The sequence below is a fragment of the Taeniopygia guttata genome, chromosome Z (assembly GCF_048771995.1).
Source record: "Taeniopygia guttata chromosome Z, bTaeGut7.mat, whole genome shotgun sequence".
Taxonomy (NCBI): Eukaryota; Metazoa; Chordata; class Aves; order Passeriformes; family Estrildidae; genus Taeniopygia; species Taeniopygia guttata.
The window spans coordinates 75,057,117-75,070,590 of NC_133063.1; positions in this window are offsets into that span (position 1 = coordinate 75,057,117).

The following is a 13,474-nucleotide window of genomic DNA, read 5'->3' on the forward strand; positions in this document are numbered from 1 at the left end:
TTTCTGGCCTCACTTGAGGTCTTTCAGCATTCTTTGGAATTATTCATCATTCTCCAAGGGAAAATGATCTGCCTATTCTTCCTGCTCAGTTTTTGCTGGCTTCACATTGTTTTAGACCCCCTGCTCTCCTAGGGTCCATGATGCATCAGGCCAGTCTTTAGCTTGGTTCTGGAGTGTGATGAGGAAGCCCTTATGTCAGCTTTTTATGGTAAAACTGCTCTTAGACCAGAGTGGAGAAAATAGCTATGCTACCTAGCTCATCGTGAACCTGCATATGGCACACCCAGGTACAATGAAGAAACGGCTGATGAAGAGCAAATTAATAGCACTTCACTAATACCTCATTTAGTATCCCATTCCAACTCGGCTGCATGCATAGGGTTTGGAGGGACAGGGTTTGGAGTGACCAGGAGGATGAGGGGTCCTGCAGATCAGCAGAAAAGGGGTGTGCAGTGAAGGTACCTCTCCAAGCACCCCACAGGAGTAGCCAGGGAACAGCTACATTTTTCCCCTTGGAGACATTTCTGGCCTTATGAATGCTAGGGAACTTCTCAAGGGCTCAGGATGGAAAAAAGGCCAGAATTGACTGCAGTAGCCCCAGGCTGCCATGGTCTTTGCTCAACAATGAAGTTTTCAGCATGATCTGGAAATACAACTGGTTTTACACCTCAAGTATTTCCCCCTTCCTCTTGTACATAATTCTGCATAATTTCAGAATGAATTTTGTTGAATTTGCCCTAAATGATGATGTATGCACTTAGATTTTACAGTGATACAAACTGTATTATAGGCAACAAGCAGCAGAGAACCATCAGTGGTAATTCAACACCAACATATGATAGTATGAAAGCTTTACTTCTGCACCCACAGACATGCCTGAAAATATTTTTTACTGGAAAATAATGGGAGAAAGAGAGCAAGACTTAACAACAAGGAGTGGAACAATACTAGAGTTAGAGGTTTGCTACACTTTACTACTCCTGGTGTGAAAAATATTTATAAAATAGCTACATGATTCTTCAGGATTGAAGGCACTGTTTTGTGACTGCTGCAAGTCAGCACATTAATGTCAGTGGTAAACAGTTGAAATTGCTGTGTAAGCATTTTGATGTTGCAGTTGTCAAATTGTCCCCTTTTCTCTAAAACTTAATTATACCTATATTTTGGTATCCACTATGCTTGTTTGCTTAGCAATGAGGTTGGGATTTTTTTTTTTTTCTGATTTTCACTGGCTTCTGATTTTCCAAACTGCACTTTTTTTTTAACTGAGGTGTATGAAGTTAGTCTCATCAACACTGCTAATAAGATAAAACAAGTACATAAGGATGGTGAGGCTTACTAAGAATTGTGGAGGAATAGCAGACCCTTTGAGGGTAAAAAGAATACGGGTGTTCTTCATTTATCTGAACAGAAGCTGAGATGGAACTCATGAATAATTTATCAGCTTACACTAAATACTTGTTTAAACCAGGGAGGACACCCTGCAGTTGCAGCTCAAAACCAGAATTCAGGATATTTGCTATGTGGCTTGCTACTGATAATTACTGTTCACAGAGGTCATGGATGCCATGGATGTTGTGGATGCCATAGTACTACTGCTTGAGAGAAAAAACTTCAGCCCATAAATGGTTGAACCGTAATTCAGGTGAATTTAGCTGTCCCTTGCTAAAATTAACCCTCACAGGAAAAAGCACCATCTACTTAACCACGTAATCTACTTCTTTTACCACCTCTAATTTCTGTGAATGGTCAGATTGAAAAAACAGCATAGAAATCTCTTCTTTAGATGTCATGATGATGCTGTGCAAAACAAGACAGGGATGTAAAAAAATGCGGTGAAGAATTGGTGCAGGCTCTAATAACAAGAACTGGCTGCCCACAGTTATGTTGCAAAGAAAATCACTGAAAATGAGCCTTCATTTTTGTAAATACCTTCTCTTTCAAGCTATGGAGATACAGTAAGAGGCCCAGCTACCGCTACCTGACTGAGTTACAGAAGAATAGATGACAGATGAGGCGCTTGCAAAGGGAAGATGACCATCCATGTGCAAAGTATCACATACAAATACTGACTATGAAAGCAAAAGGAGCATATGAAAAGTAAAACATTCTGCTTTTAGATGGTGAATGGATTTGAAGCAAATAATGGATGTACAGTAAGAGAAAGTCTCCCTTGAGAGAAGTTTGAAGCCGTTGTGACCATAACAGTACAAAAGCATGTTAACCAGAAACATTTGGAAGATTATCTGTAATTCCCGCGCAACTCAGAAACTTTTTTGTTTGTGCCATATCAGAAGGCTGAAGTCTGGGTGCTAAACGTCACTTCTTTCACCAACACATGCATTCACCATATGTTAGAATAGATGGTTCAGTAGTCACCTCCAAATTAATAAGTAACTGTTAAGAGCAGGCTTTAAACATTTACGTGTGTGCAGTGTTCACTGCAATTTTGGACAAAAGTTTAGCAAAAGAGAAAGGTATCTGTAGATGTATAGTGGTCATCAATGCCTAAAGAATGAGCTAAAGAATGATTGCTTAATCGTCCAAATTTACTGTCATGGAAAACTGCTATGGAAAAGTGCAGTGATTCGGACAATATAAACATCATGGAAAGATCACAAGCTGCTCTATGAATCCATCAGCTTAGAGAATCGAATGCAAATGTTGGATAACTGTTAAAGGACAGTCATTTTACTTTAGAAGGACAGAGGTTCTTAAGGTATGAAAACCCCTTTTGATGAGAAAAAACATTAAATTAAGTAAGTTATACATTAGGAAGAATTCATATTTTCTGTTGGACTGTTTCCTGTATCCACATTTATCCTGCATGGCAATTGTATCCACATTTACCCTGCATTGTCATTGGGCAGTGTGGTTCTGTCCTTGCAGCCAACCTATCAAGTTCTTTCATTACAGCTGCCTTTAGCAGAAATTCCAATGGCTTTTACATAAAACTGGTGCGTCAGCTGAATTGTGCCTATACAGGTGAAGCCATGCTCTCTGCCCTTTATGTTAATGTGGTCATACGGTTTTGTATTCTTTCTTATTCCTACATACCTATGTAAAACTTTCAAAATTGCAGGAATACACTGCTGATGGGAATTTTAATTGTTCCATTTTCATTTCTCTAATCTCTGCCACTGCTTTCCATACAGTCATTCCTATGCAGAAAAATTCAAATTATTCTGGAAATTTAGATTCAGAAAGTCTTACACAGTCACTGCTGTCTTAGTGCAGTATACATGCATTTGTGATCAAATCCCTAGGCTAACTCCAGAGTGTAGAATAATATTTCTTACTAACACAATGCTTTATATGAAATGTTGATACACAATGTAATTAAGAAACCACATGGATATTCTCAAAGACATTTCTGGAAACACTAGAAAGTGTAATGGGACTTTTCTCTAGGATTTTTCTGCTTTGAAGAAGCAGGATGTAAGCACTTAAATAATTTGTGAGTCCATTTAGGGCCTCCTCCAACCCTTTTGTCAGACAACTAGGATCTCAGAAGGTATACCTTGTTCGTTCACATTAAAATGCAGTTCCCACAAGTTTCCCATCAGAAAAGTCTCTGCAGGAATCAGGTATGTGCAAGGAATCAGGCTGTAAGCAGGGAAGAGGAACTCCTGAAACTTAAAAGAGAACATATGCTTAGAGGGAGGCTGAGGAGAAACCATGCTGAAGGACATGGAAGGCACTGTCTGTCCTTACAAGAGAACAGGCAAAGTAAAAGGATATGAACATATCGGAGGGGACTCTGGAAAACCCTCAGAGGGGCTTCCAGGACTTGAGGAGGGAGGATGAAGTGTGTGATAACAGAAAAGGGGTATCAAAACACTAGGAAGAACCATCATTTGGGAAACCTGGATTTTGCTTTTAGTGATCAATTTTATTACATAACTAGGCAGCTTGCATTAATTGTAGAAAAATCTAGCAAAATATACACTGTGTCTTTGGCCTGTTAAATCACCCTTACAGTACTGCATTTACTTGCAGGTGCATGAATTCATGATAGCTTACTAACCAGAGGTACTTGTCCCCTTTAAAAAAAAATAGAACCTACTGGAAGTACACCCATATGAAACCTTTTAATGCTATGTAGAGTGCATGAAAATATTTTTAATAAATACATACACAAACATTTGAAATCTGACATTATTCATTCCTGCTTTTTGGTTTACACAGATTTGGTCATCAGATATGAAACATCATCATGGGCTTTAATGGGAATGCAAGGGCATGTCCTAAACTAATCAAATATCACAAATGAATGACATCTTGCATATTGAAAGGATTATTTTGGTAATGATGTGATTCCTTTTTCATAAATATGCTTGGAAAGGCTCTTCTTATATAATGAAACTTGAATTTTTCATATGTAATTTTCTTAATAAGCCTGTCCTGGTTTGGGACAGATTTGAGACAAAACTTCCTGAAGGTGTCTCCTCTAGAAAGCAAATTCCAGCAGCTTCTCTCCCAACCAGTTCAGGAGAAAAATCTCCTTGGAGAAAACTGGAAAAAACTGTTTATTTAACAAGCAAAGTGCTCACAAGCATCAAAAAAATGGATCATATTAAACAATTAAAATTCTTGTTGCTCTGAAGAGGTAGCAAATTCAGAAAGTCCTTCTGTAGTCCAGGGAGTCCTTCTGTGCTTGGCTTGCCCAGTCTCTCTCAGTCCCTGTGGGGCTCAAGCCCGGCATCCACAGAGCAGTTCAGGAGTCCCCTGGGTGATTGTCCTGGGATTCTGGACCAGAACGAAGCTGAACAGTTTCAGAAAAAAGATACAGAAAGTCCTGGAAAATATTCCAGGACTTGCCAAAGGTAATGAGGAAAACCAGCAAAAAAAATAAAGAAAAACTCCACTCTCTCTCTGCAAAAGCCAAGAACTCGGAGAACACTGGACTCCTTATCTCTCTCTGTGCTTTGAATGCAAGCAGTGAGAAATTCCACCAGTTTCCCCCCAGCTCAGAAATCACAGAAATTAAGATTGTCAGTAGCAGATCAGTCCAGACCTGCTGTTGGTATGGAGTATGTATAATTTAATTTACACAACAAATACCAGATTTTCCACAGATGAAGACTCACTTGAGAGCCACAGTTTAAAAGCATTTGTATCTTTTACTTTTCTTGGGTTTTTTGGATCTGCTACCATGTTTTGCTGCTAATAGGTCATTAAAGACAGCTGCAGGCACATCACTATTTTGTATGTGGATTAGAAATCAGCATGTAGTAATAAATGGCAACAGCAGGCAACATTAGACTGTGGCATCTTGGCCTCAGTCTGTGGTTTGTTAGTGGACAGGTGGGTCTGGGTAAGAGCAAGGGACCTTAGCCTGGTTATCTCTTCCTACATGTCTGCCCATACTGAACATGTTAATGTAACTCAGCCTTCAGCACACAGGAAAATACAAAGGTTTGACTGTAAGTTTAATCAACCCATAGTGCAATGGATTACACTGGTTGGATTTACTGTTTTATTTTTAAGAGAAAGACCTGCATGTGCTTACATTCTTTGATGAGATGGGTTTGCAATGGTGAATTTATTCTGCAATATTTGACTTTATTGAAAATATAATATTTATACATGTATCTAACTCTGGAATTTGGCTATATTAAACATATACTATAGCAAATATTCATTTATGGCTAGAGGGTAAACCCATCTTTGTTTCTATGGCTAACCTAGCTTGTTTTCCATTGAAGATACATAAAACATTTGCAAAAGCTGCTGAATTCCACATAATTTATCATTATTTATAATAGGCTTTTCACTGAAAACAAGAATTCCTTCAGCACCATCCAGTCTTTTCTTCAATTTGCTGTTTCTGTCACAGAAAACGTGCATTCACATTTAACTGAAGTTTATTGCCAGAAAAATTAATTCTAGAAACAGAATGAAATCTTTTCTTGAGCTGAAATGCAATATGTAAGAATTCAAGCTTCTTAAAGCAACAGTTCTACATGCTCTGATTTTTCTTAATATAAATAAATGCTCTTGAAAAACTGTCAGCTGAAAGGATATTACTGAACAATGGCCAGGACTTCAGACCAATTGCAGACTGTCAGCCAGCCAGAGCTAGAAACCCACAAAAAGGCTTCATGTGCAACAATTTGTCATGCATGGTTTCTTGGTGTCAGCTCTGATAAGCTATTTGGTTTCAAGTATCTAGCACAGTATCTCCACGTTTATCCAATAAGCAGTAGAAATATTTGTGACTAACGTTAGCCTGCTGCCATCTTCTGGTGAAAAGTTCAGGATATTAAAAAACGGTAAATACAATTGTTCCCATTATCTTGGACTTTTATCCCACAGGAAAAAAATTACTCATGGAGTAATTACTTAGCGAGTAACAAGAAGGTCATTGATCTCACAGGAATTACGGATCCTGTTTTCATTAATCCCCTTTAAGTGACCCTTTACCATCCATGCAGTAACCTGGACTGTCAGAAGGACAAGGTGTCTTCAGCATACCTTCTTAATCCACTTGCATTACAATTAGGTAAATTTTGATTTTTTTATTCAGTAAATATTTTCAAAATTTCTATTTTAAAATAACATGTAGAAAGGTATTAATTTAAGCCTCCTACTTATGCAGTAAGTTAAAATGTTACTGCCAGAGCATTAAACTGTAAGTCCTTGATAAAGTCCTAAAGTCCTAGGTTCTAACCACTAGTACTTCCCACTAACTGAAAAACAATAGTTGCAGCAAATATTAACTGATGACTAATACTTCCAAATCTAAACCTTCTAAGCAGTAGGGAGAGGACTTAGAGGTAAATGGTGAGTAAAGCTTACCTGCCCGACCAGTATTAATACACAGATTGTTCCTCCTACTGCAGAAAATCTGCCTAAAATGAAATCCAGCACAGCTGGTCAACCCCCAGTAAACTATTCCTGGCTCACACCAATACTTTTATCTTTCTTTAAGATCAACAGCTTTGATTTGCAAGAATTGGCTGTTTATGCTCCCTGAGCACACAAACTACATTGAAGAGTGACAGTGTGACCACTGACTCTCAGTCTCAGCCCTTGTCTTTACTGATATGACTAGCTTTCAGCAACCCCATGTCCCTGAGATCAATGGAAAAGTCTGGCTCAAGGAAGAGGAACAGCTTAGGAAACACTTATATAAATGGCATGCTCGGGTCCATGGAGTACCCATAAGCAATACAGGCGGACTGTAATTTTGAGGCGATTCTCTCTATCGTTAAAAGGTTGTGACAACCAGGAGAGGTTCCTTATGTCTGGGGGAGAAAGTAGAATCATTCCTGTCTTCAAGAAAGGCAAGAAAGATGTCAACCTCAGTCCTTGTAAAGATGGTTGAGTAAATAATCCTGGAAAATCAGTTCCAGACACTGGCTGTCAAGTCAGCTGGAGGAGATAATTTGGAGTGGTCAGCATGAAAGGGAAATTATGCTTAGGCCAAACTGAAAACCTTCTACAAGACTGGGTTGGTAGACTCTTCTGTAGGATGAGGGACAGAGCAGTAGATACTGTGTGGCTTGAGTTTGATACTGTCACCCACAACAACTTCATCAACAAACTGACAGAAATACGGGCCAGGTAAGTGGAACCTGAAGCAAAATAATGTTCTGAGCTGCTGGACTCAAAGAGTTGTGATCAGTGGCACAAAGTCTGGTCCGGTCAGAGGGCTGCCACCAGCTGTGATGCCAATGACTGGGAAATGGGACAAAAGCTACTATATATATATATATCCTTATAAATTACATATATAATGGGATACGTGGCACCGTCAGCCAGTTTGCAAATGTTACAAAACTGGGAGAAGCAGTTGATACACACATTGTGTTTGTTGCCATCAAGAGGAATCTCAACAGGATGAATAAATAGGTTAATGGGATTCTTTGCTAGATTTTAGTCTGAAAGCCTCTTGGAACAATGACTGTTTCTACTTGTGTCATTACTGAATTCCTTACAAAAAAAAAACAAAGAAAACAAAACAAAACAAACAAACAAAAAACCAAAACAAAAACAAAAACCAGACAGTGTGTAAATCAACTCTAAACAATTAATAATGTCCCAACACCAGGAAAATTATTATGTCCCTGTCTCCCGGAGAACTTTGTAATAAATATGATAAACTTTCCTGCAGCTTTCTCTGACTGGTATTTCTACATGCAAACTAGTAAAATGTATACAGCCGTAATAGACAGACTGACAGAAATACATAAACTATGTGTGATCATGGATTAGGTTCACACCTTGGGATGATTGCCTACACATAAATGAATCAGAAACTAGCATTTGTGCCACAGAAAAACACCATCCAAAGTAAGATGTTATTTAGAAGTAATAAAATGCCCACAATAGAGACAAAAAGGTACACAACTCTCTGCAGTTGTGCTTTTTGCCAGTTACACACAGAATTCCCCAGATGTAAACCCATGCACAATCCAGTAGACACAGCTGAACAGCTCCACGTAGACTGAAATGCAGGTATGTATCTCCAGGGAGGATGGTCCAAAAGCATTCCCATATAGAAGAGCTACCTCCAAACAGTGCCCCACTGGAGTTAACCCAGCTGAACTTAAACACTGCAGGGGTTATGACAGAGCTCTCCCTGCAGTGTTTTGCCATCACTACCAATAGAGTAGTTTTTGCCAAAGTTTTTCTAAATGATGCAACACTGAAGGCTGAACCAAAACTATCAAGCCATTAATGTAATTCAGACTTGATAAAAGACTCTCTGTCTGAAATTAATCTAAGTGCTCATTGATGATGGCACTTGCATGGTGACCACCAGAGGCTGATAGTGGCTGAACCCAAGGTTTTGGGGACGAGCCTTGGTAAACGGGAACACCCAGGTCCCTGGAAGGGCCAAACCGCGGAGGACAACGTCCCCAGTTCAGTGCAATTTTTCCATCATCCGAGGAAAACAATCAAGCCACCACCGCCCACTCCTGGAGGGTAAGTGGGACTGGAGCAGGGAGGATCCCTGGCAGGTGGCTGGGCTTCCCTTTTTTTTTTCTGCGTTGTAACCACTGCCCGTGCCCAGACTTGGGCTGTATTCTTGCATGTCCCTGGCAGGCGGGCTGATTTTTTCTTTTCCGAGGGGGAGCTAATCCTGCTCGTTCTTTTGGGGGGACCCACATTTGAGGGCTTCTTCTTCTTCTCGGAAGGCCGTCTTTTCTATCCTCTCATCCCTATTCTGGGCTACGGGCGCAGGGAGGGTAGAAAGGACACAAATGGGACAGAATTGTAGATGGCGACACGTCAACTATGGGAGAGTTGTTAGTATCTTATGAGAGGCCCTTCACATCAACGCATTTTGTCGACTTCCAGCCACATCGGGCCCCTCTCCTGTAGATTTCCCCTTTGGCTTCTGTGAAGCTCCCCATCCCCTTTTCCCCACGGACTCTCCTAAACCTTCTCCCCTGGGGATGGCAGTGGCCGAGCCGCCCCAAGCGCCCTGCCGGACACTGTTATCCTCCCTCAGGGGTGGCATTGGCTGTGCCTCCCCGGGAGAGATGCAGTGTACCCGGCACCCCCACCCAGGATGGCACTGGCCACGTCACTTGGAACCCATTTTCCCGCCATGACCCTTCTCTTCCGCCCAAGTTTTCCCACCAGCCCCACCCCTTCCTCAAGGGTCCTGCCCCATCCTGCAGTGAGGCCAGCCCCTGTTGTTGGGAGGCGGGGTTGGATCAATCCCCCAGTCCTTCTTCTGGATCCTCCTCTGGGGGAAAGGATTGCCAGAGGCACTCTCATCAGAGGACCTTTCTTCTTAGGAGATCACCCCCCTTTTGGGGGGACCTTCTTCAGAGGAAGATGAAGCCGGAGACTCGGACCGGGAATCCGCCATTTTGTTTTCCCCCTAAAATGGCAGCGCCCAGGTCCACCCATTACCAATCCCCCTTTACAATCATGACAATCACTAATCAAGTGATTGTCTGATTCCCCTATCCTATCCCTTAAGTGTACCTTCCCCAAGGTTCCCTTTGTATTTCAATGCAAGCTTTCCTTACTACTTTTGATAATTTTGAAATAACTTATTTGACTGAGTTATATTTTATAGAAGGAAAGATCATCCTCTTTAATTATGACCCATAATACTATGCCCACTTCGCAATCAAACAATCAAATTGGAGAAACCACATTGCTGCTCGCTGCTCCAGCTTTGCAAGAATCCAAACATCACAAGCGTTGCAACAGATCAAGTCAGGAATCCTGCTTCTACCCCTGATCTAGAAGAATTTCTTTATGACAATTTTATACATTTTATCTTAAGCTTTAAAGTGAAGAAGATTTTTATCCCATGTGTTGTAATTATGATTAGTTTATCCTTATCTGATGTCTTTCAATTTATTACCTTTTAGTAATTTGTAATGTTACTATATAATTTTTATGCTTTGTTAATTTGTTTAACCCTCAGAACTCTCCTTTTTGTAAAAAGAAACTGAGAGATGTTGAGGTGTGGTTTTTCCTTTTACTGTTTGTTCGGTGTCTGTTCGCCACCCCCCCCCCCCCCTTCCCTGGTCCCTTTTACCCCCCTCCAGTTTTCCCAGGCTCTTCCCTGCCCCCACCCGTCCAGGCTGTCCATCCTCCCTTTCCCTGCCCCCTTCCCTGCCCACATTCCCTAGTTACCTTGTGTTCCCACCTTAAACCCCTCCCCAGCTCTGCCCTCCTTGGTTGCTTTTGCTGCACTGCCCCCTCCTGAGTTCTGGTATAAAAGCTGTGTCCACCCGCCCCGGAGGGTCTTGGGGCTGACTGAATGAACCCACCTCGTTACACCCAAGTCGCCTCGGTCTGTCCCCGCGCCGATAACTGGGGCAGCAGCGCTCTCAGCGGGCACGGCCGAACCGAACCATCTCTCCCTTCCCTCCCGCCGCCCTGCACACCGCCGCTCAGGGTAACGGAGGAGGAGGACTGCGCCACAACAACCCGTATTTTACTAGTCCCTATTCATCCCATCTTCCCCCAGTCTGTTTTGGCTGGGGTAGAGTAGATTTTGTTCACAGTGGCTGGAATGGGGCTCAAACCACTAATTTTGTAGTTTTCACCCTTCAGACTCTCTCCTATTACCTGTAGAAATTAATTCACAGAACTGTACTTGCACTTTTCAATGCTCAGTGAATTAGTGACATTCAAACATTCCTTCAGCTTTGCTTTTCAATAAAAACAGACTGATGTATGCTCAGTACAGACAGAACATACAAAGCACAGACTGCAAAGCTATGTGTTATCCTGTATATAACTTCAGAGCAATTTATGTTTTGTCACAGCAACAATTTTATTATTTGACATGCTACTGCCAGACACCATAGCACTAGGTACAATTACAGAATGGGTCAGGCTGGAAGTGACCACAGGAGGTCATTTGGTCCAGCCTCCCTGCTGAGGCACAGTCATTTGCAGAGCACATTGCACAGGGTCATATCTAGATGGATCTTGAGTATTTTCAGTGAGGGAGACCCCACAGCCTCTCTTTTCCAGTGCTCTGTCACTGCACCATAAAGTTCCTCCTTATGTTCAGGTAGAACTAATTGAACATCAGTTTGTTGACTCATGCTATTGCTCGGCACCACCAAGCAGATTCTGGATCCATCCACTGACACCCTCCCCTCAGACACAGACACTGAGCTCCCTTATCAATTGATTCTTCCTGAGACTGAACAGGCCCAACTCTCTCTGTGTATCACATTGCTCATGATATTATAAATATTATAGTACCGAGAGGAAAGATATTCCAGAAACTTCATCAAACCTTTGTGAGCAGTAAGCTATCCTTTGGAGCTTAAGTGGTAATAATCGGCAACTCTAAAGTGTGAATACTGGCTGCTCTGCAGTGCTGCACAAAATTATGGCATACTCCTCTGGAGAGGAAAGCAAGGTTCTGTACCTTGCATTGTATTTCAGCTAATTATAATACAGTGCACCTAACTTCAGAAGCCCAAATTACATACTTTTAGGAAGTGAAACAAAGAAGTCTTTTGATTAGCAAGTTCATGAGACACTGAATTTCTCCAGGCTTAATGGGCAAGAACTTCTGATAGGTATCTTGAGATCTTTAACACCATTCATTAGAAATACTGTATTATCTTCAGCAAATACCTAGGTTTAAGTCACAGAAACACAGACAGAGCTGTATTTCTGGCTGCTCATAACAATACCCTGATGTTCTCAATTTCCCCTTATTAATCAGTAAATTACTGCTGTGAGAATTTAACCTAGAATTTCAAATTCATTATGATGGATTTCCAATATAAGCCTAACTAAAAATGACCTAACTGTCCAACACAAACCAGTGGGCAGAAGAGCTACTACTTAATACAAAAATCATGTTGCATTTAACTACAAGGAGGAAAGATTCCGCTTTTATACGTAAGTCAAAATGTGAGGCCAGGTCTTCACAGGAAACTCAAAATTTTTAAATGCCATTTTTTGATCCCAAACTGTTAATGCAGTAGCAACACAAAATGCAGTTTAATTTTTCTTAAGACAGGCCACAATCTTACCCACATCCTTACATGTAGCTAACTGTCGGAATCTGTGGGTATTGTTGATTCCGAGATTGTGGAAAGTCTCTGTCTTTCTGCCCCGTTGCCAAAGAAGCCATAATTCGTCTGTGCTGGTTTCAAGGTTGTTTATTTTTGCTTATCTATAACATGTTCTGCTGCCCTGCTGCAGGTCTGTCCTGCAGGGCAGCGTGTGGGGCTCTGCCCTCAGTGGGATGGTACAAACATTATATACCAGAAACTACGTGTACTATATTTACAATAATGTGCCAATATCTGTCACCTACATTGAACAGTGTGTCCCCAGCTTAAACCAATAGAAAAATGCCAACACCACAGTGAAACATGGAGGGCATGAAGAAGGAGGAAAAGGACAAGACACACCCAATTCTTCCATCTTGTCCCCTCTGAACCCCTAATCTAGAAACCTAAAATTTTACTTTTGCACCCGTGCCACACTTAATTATTACTCTTATCAAACACTCAAAGCTTGTAATTCATCTTGTAAGATTGAAAACTCCTCTCTATGGACAGAGATCACAGACAGTGTCTCTCGGGGCTCTGTCCAGGGGGGTTCCTGACCCCTGCCAGGGTCCCAGACCTGCCAGGGCAGCCAGAGGGAAGCCCTGGATTCCCACAGCTAACCTACAGCCCATCTAGCTACCTGTGCAGTGTTTGTGAAGTCACCAGTGCCAAGCCCTGGAGGGAATCCACGCATGGACAGAACACAGCCAGGCCTGGTTCCAGGCAGCCAGTAGCTAAGGTGGTAACAGGATCATAGAATTTAGTTTGAAAAGACCTTTGGCTATTAAGCAGCACTTCCCTCTTATCTGCTGACGGACACAGCCATTATATATATTACAGCTTCTTCAACCACCCACATGCTTTTTCAGAGCCTGTCAAATTCTCTTTATAAGGAAGATGTCAAACAGAGGTGGAGCTTTTTCTTAAAACCCAAGGTAACTGTTTTGTAAGAAGGGAGGAAGACAATC